At 37.8% G+C, this 13,071-nt stretch overlaps 1 protein-coding gene across 1 annotated transcript in view; it reads right to left on the bottom strand.

Moving 5' to 3' along the window:
• Positions 1-13,071, bottom strand: part of BICC1 (BicC family RNA binding protein 1) — a gene marked incomplete at both ends in the record, with an annotated part of 94,452 nt that overhangs the window by 63,486 nt on the left and 17,895 nt on the right. The gene's annotated exons all lie outside the window — the stretch shown is intronic.

Genomic DNA, 13,071 nt, shown 5'->3' with positions numbered 1-13,071 from the left:
AAAAACAAGTTTCCTGATTGGAAATTTGAATTGCTGAAGACAGTCATTGTCTTTGGGAATTTTCTGTATTTCTCATACGCAGAACAGATGTGCAATTAGCCCCATCACCTACCTTCAGAGCTGTTCCAGCTACTTAGTTCTCTCTGTTCTTTTGATGACACAAGCAATTCCAGACAGAGCAAAAGCCACTGAGGAGGTACAAGATACCTCCTACCCCAGAGGAAGCAATGCCACTGTATTTGAGAGCTTCTCAGAAAGAGTCTCTAACACAAATAGCATGGAGTAATCCTTGACCACGAATTTCTATACAACTGCATACAGAAGTCCCCGTTCTTTCATCCAGTGTCAAAGCAGAAGAACCCAGTGAAGCAGTCGACCTGCTGCAGAGTAAATCTCAGCTTCATAAACTGAGGAAAAAACAGTGCTCTCCTCGCCCTCCAAACCCACACCGCCTGTGACAGAAGAGTGCACTGCTGGAAGCTTCACTAGAGCAGGGTTTTTAGAAACAAAATTCAACTTGTGCATTGCAAGCCAGAGGTACTAGCAAGAAAATTGCAAACAAGAGCTAACTTCAGACAGCGGACACTTCATAGATGCATGTTGTTTTTACACGTCTTTCACTAACTCAGAAATTGCTTTGAAAAATTTTAGGGAGGTGAGTATCAAAATGCCCTTTCAAATGATAGATGGGCCTAATGTGCTTTTAATCAGAGGGTCCAGAAGACAAACTGTAGATGAGAAGATGACAGGGGAGCTGAAGTTGTAGCTTTGAGAATAGACAGATTTTGTTTCAGCTGTAAATACATGCCTTCTAAACTGAATACAAACAAGAGATGGCTTAGATAATGGCAGTGATGCTCTGCGAGGCATTTAAGTAGAATGCTGACAATGTAAATTCCAAGTTTCTTACTGCAAGTTTGTTTTTAATCTGAATCATTCTGGTGACCTGATTTACAGCTTGACCTGACCAGCAACTGTATGACACAACACATGGATCCCAAGAAGCATGGAAGGCAGAAGAGGGAATGAGAGTGTCCTAATGAAGTTGGGGTGCAAATGGCATTTACAATTTTAGTCATTATTCAGTGTTTTCAATTGCTTTACTGTAAAATAAAGGAATGGTCTTTCATTCTAACTGTTAAAGTCTTGTGGCTCCTAACAAAAGATGGGGAAGGCTGTACTGTATGGTTGGTTTTTGTTTTTTTCTTTTTTGTGGGGGGGGAAAAAGGGGGGAATACGTTGAACTTTCACACTGCTGTATCCTAAAGCAGTTCTTCTATGATTTCAGTATTTCTTATGTGTCCTTTATGTCTGTGCTCACTTTCATATATAAAATAGCTGCTGAATATTAAGGTGGCCTAACAACATATATACACACACACAGAAGAAAGTTTAACATTAATAGTTCCTGATATGGTGAAGATTCTACCATCTCAAAGCCTTTCTTTCCCTGCAAAAGTGGCCGAGATTTGTTGCTTCTGAAAATGGGAACAGTTGCCAAACAAGGAAAAAGTTACCCATTTCTTTCTTAATTAAAAAGAAAAACGGATTCTGTTCTAACGCCACCAGCTCAGTATCACTGACAGGGAAATGAGCCTCAAAATTATTCCCCAAAATTTTTAATTTTATACCCAAGTCATTGAAAATGGGTTCCAAACTGTGCAGCATTCGCTACAGTGAGCTGCCACTCAGCAAGCTATTGAGGTTGACCTCAGTCAGACAAACTGAGATAAAAGCAAGCGTTAATTTGTGTTTAGGGAAAAAAGTCTGATAGGTCACTGCATCCTAAGCTCAACTTTTTTTCTAAACAAATCTTGAGAATTAACCCTGACTTTCAAAACAAATCTTGTCTTTGAAATATCATACTGAGAATCTCTCAGAATTCATAGCTGACGTTCATATCCTGGCAGATTATTTTAGTTATTTCACTAATATTAACTGTAATGTTAATACAAAGCCAACATTTCCTTAAAAACCAGGCATCACAAGAATGGCATAAATATTAAAAGAACAGTTCTTTAATTTTGTAACAGCACATCTTACAGCAGAAGTACTACCATGTTAATGACAGCATTCCTTGAACTCAACTAAGTGTCTTCCACAACAGACATCAGCATCTTTACTGAGAAACTGAAAAGGATCTGTGCTTTGACAGTATATCCAGGTGAGCTCTGGAATTCCACATGTGGTCACCAGCCTCAGACCACCACACCCTTCTGTTGGCAGCCCCATCCTCAAAGTGGGCTTGACCACATTTACCATTCTGCCACGTCAAGCAGAACGCTAATTAACACCATGCACTGACTCCTGACTGACGAAGTTTTTCATTTTCACCAACCTCTCCTACTCAGCAAGTATTGGTTTCTTGGAAACACTATTTATTTCCTTGTATTCAATAATTACTTAACTGAACTTCACAAAAACTAGGATTCTTTTTACACAAAATGATAACACTGGCTTCAGAAATACAAGGAAAGACTAAATAAACGTGCATAATAGGCATTTTATATTTTAAGCTATACTCTGTTTATTATAATTTCTTCCATACCATGAAATATTTTATATCTCGTTTTCACTTTTCAAGATATATTGGATTGCTGAGGTCCCATCCAAAACAAATATGAAACAGTTGAAACAGGTGTTAACTATTATTATACCCATTAAGTATACTGCTTGTCTACTTAATCACCAAATCAGAAAAAAGCCAGATTGTAATTTCTTTTAAGTTCACATGGAACAGTGAATTTTAACTGTTATTTTAAATGTTCTTTTAATCATGAAAAGAATAGTTCACAAAGTAGACCACTTTTACAAGAACTGAACCAAAGGTACTCGGATTCAGTCTAGTTTTGTTTAAAGAAGCCATTACTGCAAATTGATCTCACAAATCAGCTTTATGCCTCATTCCCTAAGCTCTTGAAATTGGTATTGAAAACTATGAAAAATATTTGTGCATTTGCTTTTGGGTTGGTTAGTATCAGAATTTCTTCCCTTCTCTTGAAAAAACCTCTACGTTTCTCAGAGAAACTAATTGCATGTTCCCGTCTCAGGGTTTTAGTTATAAAACAAAATTATTCCTTGCATCAGGAAACACATTTAAAAGAGCTAAAAAAAAATTGAGTTTTAACAAGACAAACCAACCTAGCGTGAATTTGTCCAACTGTAGAATAATATACCTGAATAGCAAACTTTAAAACCTTCTATAGCCAATAAATCACAAAGAATTTGTAAAACTTGTCATTTTCCCCATATTAATTAGTTATCTTTTCACAAAGTTATAAAAAGGTGTTGACCCAATACTGACTTGATTCTTCTTGTTTTCAAGTAGTGAAATCACTCATTTCATAGTGATTGCTCACTGACAAAGAAGAGCATACACTGTTCAAAGAATCTGACCTTCAGCTGAATTTGTTGATATCCAAACAAAGTAAGTTACCATTTTTCTTTTAATTCTAAAGCTAGCCTCACTTGCTGTTTTCAGCTAGCAAACTAAGAAGTTAGAATAAGAGCTGATGAGCCAAAATGAAAGTGTTTGGTAAAAGAACATAGGAAAGCTTAAATAAGCCACCCATTTGCATAACAACCTTCAGCTCTATTACTGTATTGGCCTCTCAGTAGTATTTCAGCTACATATTCATCTCACGTGAGATAGCTTAGGCTTTCTGTGACTACTTATTAGTTTGCTGCAAGTTACAGATACTCTCTCTGCAACACAATTAAGTTTGTGTTCATGTGAAGAACTTTCCACAATGTCGAAAAAAAAGTTACCAGTTTTCCTGTGTAGTCAACTTCCCAAGCAATAAAGGGAAGAAAATCACTCGTTTTATGGTATCATGAAGTATTCTGTAACTTACACATTTTGGTATTTTAGGATTTTCTATTAGTTTTAAGTATTCCAGAGTCAGTAAGCAGAAAAAAAAGCAAACCAACTAAGTGCTTCTATTTTTAGGTTCACTGATAAGGCATCCTGTAGTCTTAGAGGATGCTCACCACAGACCAGGCAGAGTACATTACAAAGTCAACTAGAAGTATCAGAAAGAAGGGTAATGGATGGAAGACAACGCAAAGTCCTCAAGAAGTTATTGGCACAGTCACAACTAAAAAAAGCTGGCAAAAAAAAACAAAAAAAAAAAAAAAAAAAAAAAAAACAACATATATCATGCTGACAAACTTGCCAAGTGAGAAGGTACGCACCATCTATAATATTACATAATTATCCAATGTCTACACATCATGTGATGAAAGGATTCCAGGACTGCAGGTAAAAACATGAGTATCATCTTTGATTAATACATAAATTAAGAGGAAAAACAATTGAAAACAATTAAAACAAAAAGATACCCATGACACAAACACAAATCTTACATGGGAAGTTTCTTTTTGTAGTTGAGCAGCCTAAGGAGAACTGGAACAATCTCAATATTCTCAGTAAAGGACAAAAAACAGTCTGTTAAAGAGCTAGATGTTTTTGGGTAGGTTCCACTGTATCTCCTTCTCTTGGAAGGAGTTTAATATACAAGCTATGAAGCTATTAGTGAAAAAGCCAGTTCTGACAGACATAACTAATGCGAAGAAAAAAAAGAAAAAAAAAAAAGAGTAGCCTCTGAACATAAACTGCTTTTACACTGTTGTTGAAATACGTTTTCTGAGCACTGCAGAAGCTCAGCACCTACAGCCCCTATTTGGACTACTAGCTAGCTGCGTGAGATTTCTTGAATTGAGGCCTTTCCTGAATGCACACAGACAGAAGTTGATATTTTTCATTCATCCCTCAAGTCCCCATTTACTTTCATACATAAAATTGAGGACTATCTATCATGTGAACTACATAAACAGTCAGTTATTAAAACAATTTTTCAATAATCTTTTTCCTCATGCTATAATAAGACTTTTGGCAATTAAGTTAAACCATCCCACAACCAAAATGCAAAGTTCCCTCCATCTGTTACTTGCAATGAGTAAGGAACAAAAAATGCCAAAAGGAAAAAGCTTGAAAGAAATTAAGCTTACTGCCATTGCATACATTGCCAAGAAAGAATGTTATATACACTCAAATGACCAAAACAGTTTTGAACTAATATTCCAGCAATTTATGTCAGATTTCTTTAGGGACTTAATGGATTTGACAGCTAGTAGCATCAAGAAAACTAGAATTAATGCTACAAGCTACTGCCTGGTCAATTTTCTCTCCCCGACACCAAGATTTTTTAGAACTGCATCCAGAACCTCTGACTTAATACATAACCGTAAATTTTACATTTACAAATTTTACCAACAGATTTTTCCTCATATTGTAAAACGAATTTGTTTCTAAGGAAATGATTTCTGCCAAGTCTCTGCATAGAGAAAGTATGCTATCTGTACATTTCTGTAGTCAAATCAGACTTAAAGCTAGCTGTGAAACTGGGGTTGCCCCAGGACCTCTTTTCCTTGTTGGGGATCTCTCCTTCAAAATCAAACGGGTCTGTCTCACCTACCCAAGCACAGGGTGCTTTCATATGAGACAAGGAGTACAGAAGACTCTATGACCCAGCATTTCAGACTTCAAAAGATAGCAAGTGAGTGCTTTACTTCGTGCTGGCTACTCTTAAGAAATCAGTCAGGAAAACCCAGTAGCTGTCAGCAGTGCATTACCTGATTAAAACTGCTCTATTAGCTCTCTCAGTGTGGATTCATCAGTATTAAAACCCAAGAAACCTGGACCTCTATTACGTTGCTTCTTTTCCCTTGCACACAGAAATTCACATAAAAAAAACCTGTGCCCAGCAGTTCAATTATAATTTCTACATCAGAATTAAAAACATAGATCAGGAATAGGCAAAGGGAGAGAAAAAATGCTGAAATGACTAGTAGTGAACAGCACTGTGCAAAGCACTGTGCACTGTCTTCTACTCTCTGCTTCAACATATCAGGTGGATAATTGCTGAAAGCCTCCTACATCATCCTTCAGAGGCATTCAAGGACTCCAGTTGCTACCTATAGCAGACATGCCAACTCGTGTTCCAAGATCAAGTTTTCAGCTTCCCCTTCTTAACACACAAACTTGGATCAGCTTTTTAGTTCATGCCAGCTTTTTCAGAGTCCATTCTTACCTTCTTATTCTCACTGTCAAAAACTAGATTGAAAACCAAAGGCTCTTTCCTCTATTTATACTCAGCAGGTTAAACCATAAGCTGAAAACCAAAGAGTCATTACTATTCTATACTTAAAAAAAATTCTGAATTATTTGATGGCCAAATTATGGTATTTATCATGAGTAATTCTTTTATCTACATGGTGTTTGTAAGAGTTAAGATACTACACCAAGGAGACTGACAGCTGCATTGTATCTAAATGATGTAAAAGAGCTATTAAGAATCTTTCATTTACTCCAATTTCAATAACAGATTAAGTCATCTGGCCTGCTTCCGGGAACAGTTGAGGGCTCATCTGAAATTCCTTAGCTAATTCAAGTTCAACAGAATTCTACATAAAAATAGAAACCCTAAGAATTTCCTTAAAGCCTAAGAAATCTCAAGCTAATAAAGATTGCTTTTCAAGTCCTCCATACACAGAAAGCATAGCTTGCTGTCAGGCTGTAGGTAAGGAAACGAGAGTTCAAAGCAAGAATGAATTCAAAAACAGAACATCTCAGCTAAAGCACTGGTGGCCATAACACAAACTAGATATTTAATGAAAGAAAAAGAGCAGTTGTCCCATTACTCTAAGTACTCACAAGCAAAACTGAAAAATGATCCAGTTTTAATTATTTCTGGTCTTACCACTGGGACTTACAAAGCAATATTAAAGTACTGGCCATTAAATCAAGGAACATCTTTAGCATAGGCAAACTCAAGTCTTATTTGCTTTGTCAAGGTGTCTCTTTTGAAGAGCAGTTTATTTTTTTTTTTTAATAATGTTTCATACAGAGATTCCCATATTACTATCATTTTTGTTTATTATAAATTACTTTTTTCCTCTATTTTGATTAAAGTGGACAAAGACAGCTTTTCAGAACCTAAACTCTGTAGTAGCAGAGCTTTATTTCTGATTTCTCAAAATAGAAAAAAATTACACCTGCAACTCTGATAAATGCTTTTTAAAGAAAAAACATTTATCACATACCACAATTTGCAATAAGACAGATAGGTTCACTTAGTCTATTAGCATGAGTGAAACCTGATTAAAACACTATATTAAGTCCCTCTGTGGACCCTCCCTCACTCCAATATTACCCTCTGACCCCCAGTTTTGAGACAAACATTTTACATTATATGGTATGTAGGACTAAAAAGTAAAGACTGTAACTGATCCTTATGTTTCTAAAATGTTTTCCTAACTGAACAGATATATAACAAGAGCAAATAATCCATGAACTCAGTCTTCTTACACTCCTTACCCAAGCTACGCTCCAGGAAAATAAGTGGAACCCCACTGCCAGGAAGTGTTACCTTCACTGAGATGCAGCAAGGAAAGATGAGGTAGTTTAGCTTTTGCCATTTTACTCAAGGGGTAAATTAATTGGCTCCTCTCCTCCAAAAGGCCTTTCTGCAACTCAGCATGTCAGGAAATTTGGGAACCTGTGGTCAAAAAGATAGTCTGGGATAGTAAGATTTCATGTGGTATCAACTTGGTCCAGATGCTTTGTAGGCACAATGTTGACAGGACCAGCCCACAGCCAGATGTCAAGTCAACAAAAACACTGTTCCATATTACGCACTGCCATAATGATACAAATTCCCTTAATCTATGATCCTCTATAAACTGCAGAAGGGCTGCTCTAGTAGCTGCTGGAAAATCTAAGATCCCATAGAACCTACAGTTGCTATAAAATACTTCTAATCAAAGAAATGAAAAGCTATTTACCCAGGTGTATAATCAACGAATATTAAGATGTTATAATTACGAAATAAACAATAGAGTTAGGCAAAGCAGATAATGATAACAAAAAGAGAACAGGGAGAAAGCTTACCCGTATCCTGGGCTCACTTACAAAACTCCAGCAGAGTGGATCTCCAGAAGAGATCCTTCCCCACTGGTAGCCAGCTCTTAAATAGGTATAGGAAAGGTGCAGCCAGGCTCCACCCCTCCCAGCAGCACAGGTGAATTGCCTGCACCTCTGCTCCCGTGGCTGACTCATGGCTCGCCTCAGGTGATCAGAGGTTCAGGCCGTGACTCAGCAGTTCCTGTACACCCAGGCAACTCATTTTTCCATTACAATAAGCCTACTCCTGACACAAGGGAAGAGATGAAAACAATGCAGTTCGGTTAAACCATTCCAGCCCAACTTCCACATCGCCTGCCTCAGCTGACTTCCCTGAATCATCCTTGACTCCATTGTCAGTCTATGAGCGAGCACACAAGTACCCAATGCTGAATTTGGAAGCTGTTTTTTCACCTAAGTAGATAGTGAAAGGAAAGATGGAAAACAAAGGAATTGTCTTTCAGGCTTCAACATTTTTCATCTTGTCTGAAACCTAGCCACTGCTTTGCAGAGGAGCAGAAGAGCTGACAGAGCAAACTTCACATTGTCACACACCTAGAAGTGGGACACACTGGTGAGTCAAAGCATTCCTGCAAGAACAAGAGAAGCAGAAGGTGTAAAGCTTGGCATTTTTCTATAAGGCTCCATGGCAGGTCTGCTTTCCTGAATCCCTGGGTGCTGTGGAGACAATTTCTTGAAAGCCTCAGGAGGCAAAACTTCTCCTGCTGCCAGTGACTGACAGAACTGAATCTGCCCCCAAGCCACAGTCTCCACTTAACAGAACTTGCTGTTTACAGGAGGGGAAAAATATATATATATATCATTTCAGAAGTGCCCCAGGGGCTGACAGAGGATAACTGCCAAATACAAAAGCTCTGCTCTCAACAGATTGATGACTAGGGATACTCTTTCTATTTGTTTAGTGTTCCATTTTCTCTCTATGCACAACCACTTTTCTTGTCAGGTATGCACACAGATACTGTATGATTCATTACATACGAGAAAAGAATGCAGTGAGGCTGTAAAAAAATTAGAAACAAAAACCCTACAGATTTGGATAAAAATGTACACAATATTTTTCTGATGGCTCTGCTCGTTATGAGTCACTCACAGATGTGGAGCTACAGGATGGAAGCCAAGATTAAGTCAAAGACAAAGCTTTATACAGGAAACCAGCTTAAGACTGTTGCAATGCAGGTTACATAGTGAGCTACAAGAAACAAGCCTTTCCCATCAGTAATGAGACACCATGCCTATCTGGAACCATTAGGCTGAAAGATTTTGAAAATACATAGAGACAAGGACAAAAAGAACAGATCTTCTCCCTTTCTCAAAACCAACCAGCCACACTCTCCAGCGTTGTGGAATTAACTGGAATACTTGGAGAATGAAACAAAGAGTTTCTTTCTTTTTCTGTTGAAAAATACCACTTTTCATTTCTCATACCTCAAGCCTGGAGCAATGGAGCATCATAAAGCTTGCACCGATTTGTCACTCATTTTCTCATATATTACACAGGCAAGGAGTCCAAATTATGCATCAGCAGAAAAACCTGCAACATACTTTAAGCCCACAAACTGAAGTTGACTCACAGCATCAAGGTCCTTCTTTTAAGAAGCTAAGGAAATGAAGTAATTGTTTAGGTAAGATGATCAAAGTACAACAAAGGTCTAGATCTTCTGGTAAAGGTGAAAAAGTTTTATTTTCACAGCTGTTTTGTTGTCCACATTTTTTTTGACAACTACATGATTTTTTTTCCCCTATGACCAGTTCCCATATTAAAAAGCACAAGCACTATATACAGCTGCAGAAAAGTTATCTTTTATGTATTTGTATAGAAATACACAAAAATACACAAACTCAGAGCAAAGAAAGAACACCACATTGTACAACTACCATTTCTAGAGGCAGTTTACGTAAGTTCAAAGCTCAGTGGTCAAAGTCAGCAGGGAGCTTAGCATCCACACAGACTCAAATAGTTCTGTGGTGGAAGATGTGAATTGCATTAGCTACTAAGCCCAATACACCAACTTGTATTTTAGTGTGGTCAACTATTCAGCAGGAGGACAAGCAAAAGCACTCTGATTTCTCAAAATTGAACCAAAATCAAGTAAAAGAATTATATTCATTTTACCTCCCAAATTGAATTGTTCTGTTTCAGAAAACCTATGTGCTTGTTCACTGAAATAATGCTACTCATGTAAACAGCACTGGACCAAGACATAACATGGACATATATCCAGGAAGAAAATTGCTCTAAACCAACAGGCAAATAAAGTCTTCTTAGGGACAACAAGATGCAGCTCTAGAACAAATTCTGCCCTTACACTGGCAAACTGACTTTCTCTTACCAGTGTGTTTTCAAAGCAGATTTCCCAGAAGACGTTTGCAGAGTAGAAGCAAATGCTTATGAATGTCAGGTTAACGGTACTTCTACCTTTCCAGTAACTATTTTTATAGTTAATTTTACATCAATAACTACTGAAAAGTTGCAGTATATCGATCTGTCCACATGGCAAACAAAGACAGGCAGATAAATCTATAAATCTTATCCACTTGGGGGAAAAATCCTAACCAGCTGTGGACTGGTTCAATTGTCCTAAATGCTGCTTCAGAAACCTACAAAACTGATAGTAAGAATATAAAACAGGAGCAGAATTTCAAGTGATGATAAAAAGAAGTAGAGCAAGATGTGCCATTGCCATTTCATCAGGAGCTGCTTAGTTTAACATTTTTGTGTCCTTGGTGCTGTAACATCCACAATCATTTCAGCCTGCCTTGGGACCAAGTAACTCCCAGGGTTGTTCAAGTATTATGAAACTGGGCTCACTTTATGTGCTACAGTGACCAACTTAGTCATCTATAAGAGCCAGAACAAGTAGAACACTCTTTACATTCCAATGCAAAGGACAGCTAGCAAACCTGTGTTCTGATGAGGCATTACTTATCTCACACTGCACTCACTGTCACAATTTCAGGGTATCTCCTTGAAGGGATGCAATGCACAAGAGGTAGTAAAAATAAAGGCCTCCTATACAGACTTCAGTCAGTCTGTTCCAGCCAAAGCAACTGTCTTCTGCACAAAACACTAACTGAAGGCAAGAGAAGCAGAGCAAGACAGGTTTCTTAGAGCTGTTTTCAAATCAAAGAAAATGTCATCAACAACAGCTTGATGACCAGTTGACACACACAAAGAAAACAGCTTTGGTCATTTTATTTTTCTGTGAGCTTGGTATGAGATTTACTACTGAGTCTTATTTCATGAAAACTCCAAGTCTCTGTTTGAACATTGAATACAGACGTGCTAAAGCAGACACCACAGACAATGCATGTATGGTAGTAAATAGACATTTTCCATTTTTAAGAGGCTTAACCTGCTCCATTCACCCTGCATTTTTACATGGTGACTCCTGTCACATTCAGACTGATCAAAACAACAAAAACTTGAGTCAATGACACAATGCTTGCAATACTAGAACAATAATGTGAGCACTGTAGCAATAATTACCACTGACTCTATGGCTCAGCCAAACCTCACCCATTTTTGGGCCACGCTTTGAAATGCATAAACTCATTCCTGTCTATTTTCAGTCTTCTGTTGTTTTTCTCAATTTCCAAATCACGTACAGTGGCTGCACAGGAGATGTACATAAACACAAAATTTTCCCTGCTTGCCCAGCCCTCACAGCAGCTATGTTCTTGCAATGTTAGATCATTAACCACAAGACTTTTCCTGAATTTCCCCTCCATACACACGTTAGGATGTGGCACGGGGCAGCTGACCCAATCCTGAGGACTGCAGGTCCTGGCCTCCCCTGCGCAACTGCCACACTTGCAGAACACAGCAGTCTACATCTGTGCTTCTCAGTTTTCAGGAAACAATCTTAAATCTCTCATTCCACATGTACAGGTTTGAGTAGTCAAAGGGAATACAGCAGAATAGCAATAGTCAGCTGGGCTATAAGTAAACATCACCTTTGAATTTAAGTTACAGGATTTGAAAACCAGTCTCTGAACTGGTGAATCTTCAATTCCAAGTAGATTCAACTGAGCAAGATGCTGAAGAAACAGTCAGGAGAGAGTAGTTCCAACATGACATTGCCTACACAACAGGCAACAAGCCCATTACTACATGCCAATCTGTGCAAACCATGGAGGAGATGGTGTATTCAGCCCTCCACTAGCTAATATCTATTTTATGAATACAAAAAGCTACTTCTGACACTGTTGTTTACAGGAAACAAGTAGAAGCCAGAGAAATTCTACAAAACTGTTTACACGAACCTGTGATACGGAGCAGGAAACGCTGAAGTTAAATTAATGACCCCGGGTAAACAAGAAAGCACTGTGGTTAGACAACCCATTCTGAATTACATAACTCACTTATCTGGTTACCTTGAGCAATTCTGAAATTTAAAGTTCTTCATCTACATTCTTACGACTCAAGAACTATCAATTCTAAGAAGAAATAATACCAGAAACTTGATTTTGTGCACAGTAAACTAAAAATAAACTTACAAACTTAAAGGCTATAAAATGTCATTTGTGGTTAAGTGAAGAATTAAAACGAAGAATGTTCGATTTCTGCCAAAATCTAGAAAAACAAACGATAAAGAGCGTGGAACTAATATTTGGCCTTCTTCTGCCTCCAGTTCCTGTGTGGGAGCTTTAGCTGAAGAAATACCATATTTCTGCAAACACAAACACTATTAAGCAGCAAGATGTTAGTGCAGCTGACAACGTAATGTTGTTTTCAGGAATAATTTCTCCCATTTGTACGCCGCATTATTACACTCAGATCCTATCAGTAAAGCTTCATGCACATATTTTTTTTCTTCTGTTTTATATTAAGTACGCACTCCTCTTGGTGCTTACACAGTGGTCAAGTAACACACATACAAGAAAGCAAAGTTAATCAGAATCTGATCTGTAAGAAAAAGTTTTCATATATCATAAAGTACGCCTATAAGTGACCTTGAGCATGACATAATATTTAGAATTGACTTTCTGAAGTTTCTGCTGATCACTGCAAGGTACACATATCAGTTAATCACAAAATGATAAGCATTGAACTTGCTACCTACAAAGCCATTTAGCATACGCTAACA

This window comes from Tetrao urogallus, assembly GCF_951394365.1.
Source record: "Tetrao urogallus genome assembly, chromosome: 5".
In the NCBI taxonomy this organism is placed as follows: Eukaryota; Metazoa; Chordata; class Aves; order Galliformes; family Phasianidae; genus Tetrao; species Tetrao urogallus.
The sequence above is the reverse complement of the archived record's forward strand: the minus strand, read 5'-3'. Positions and strand labels throughout refer to the sequence as shown.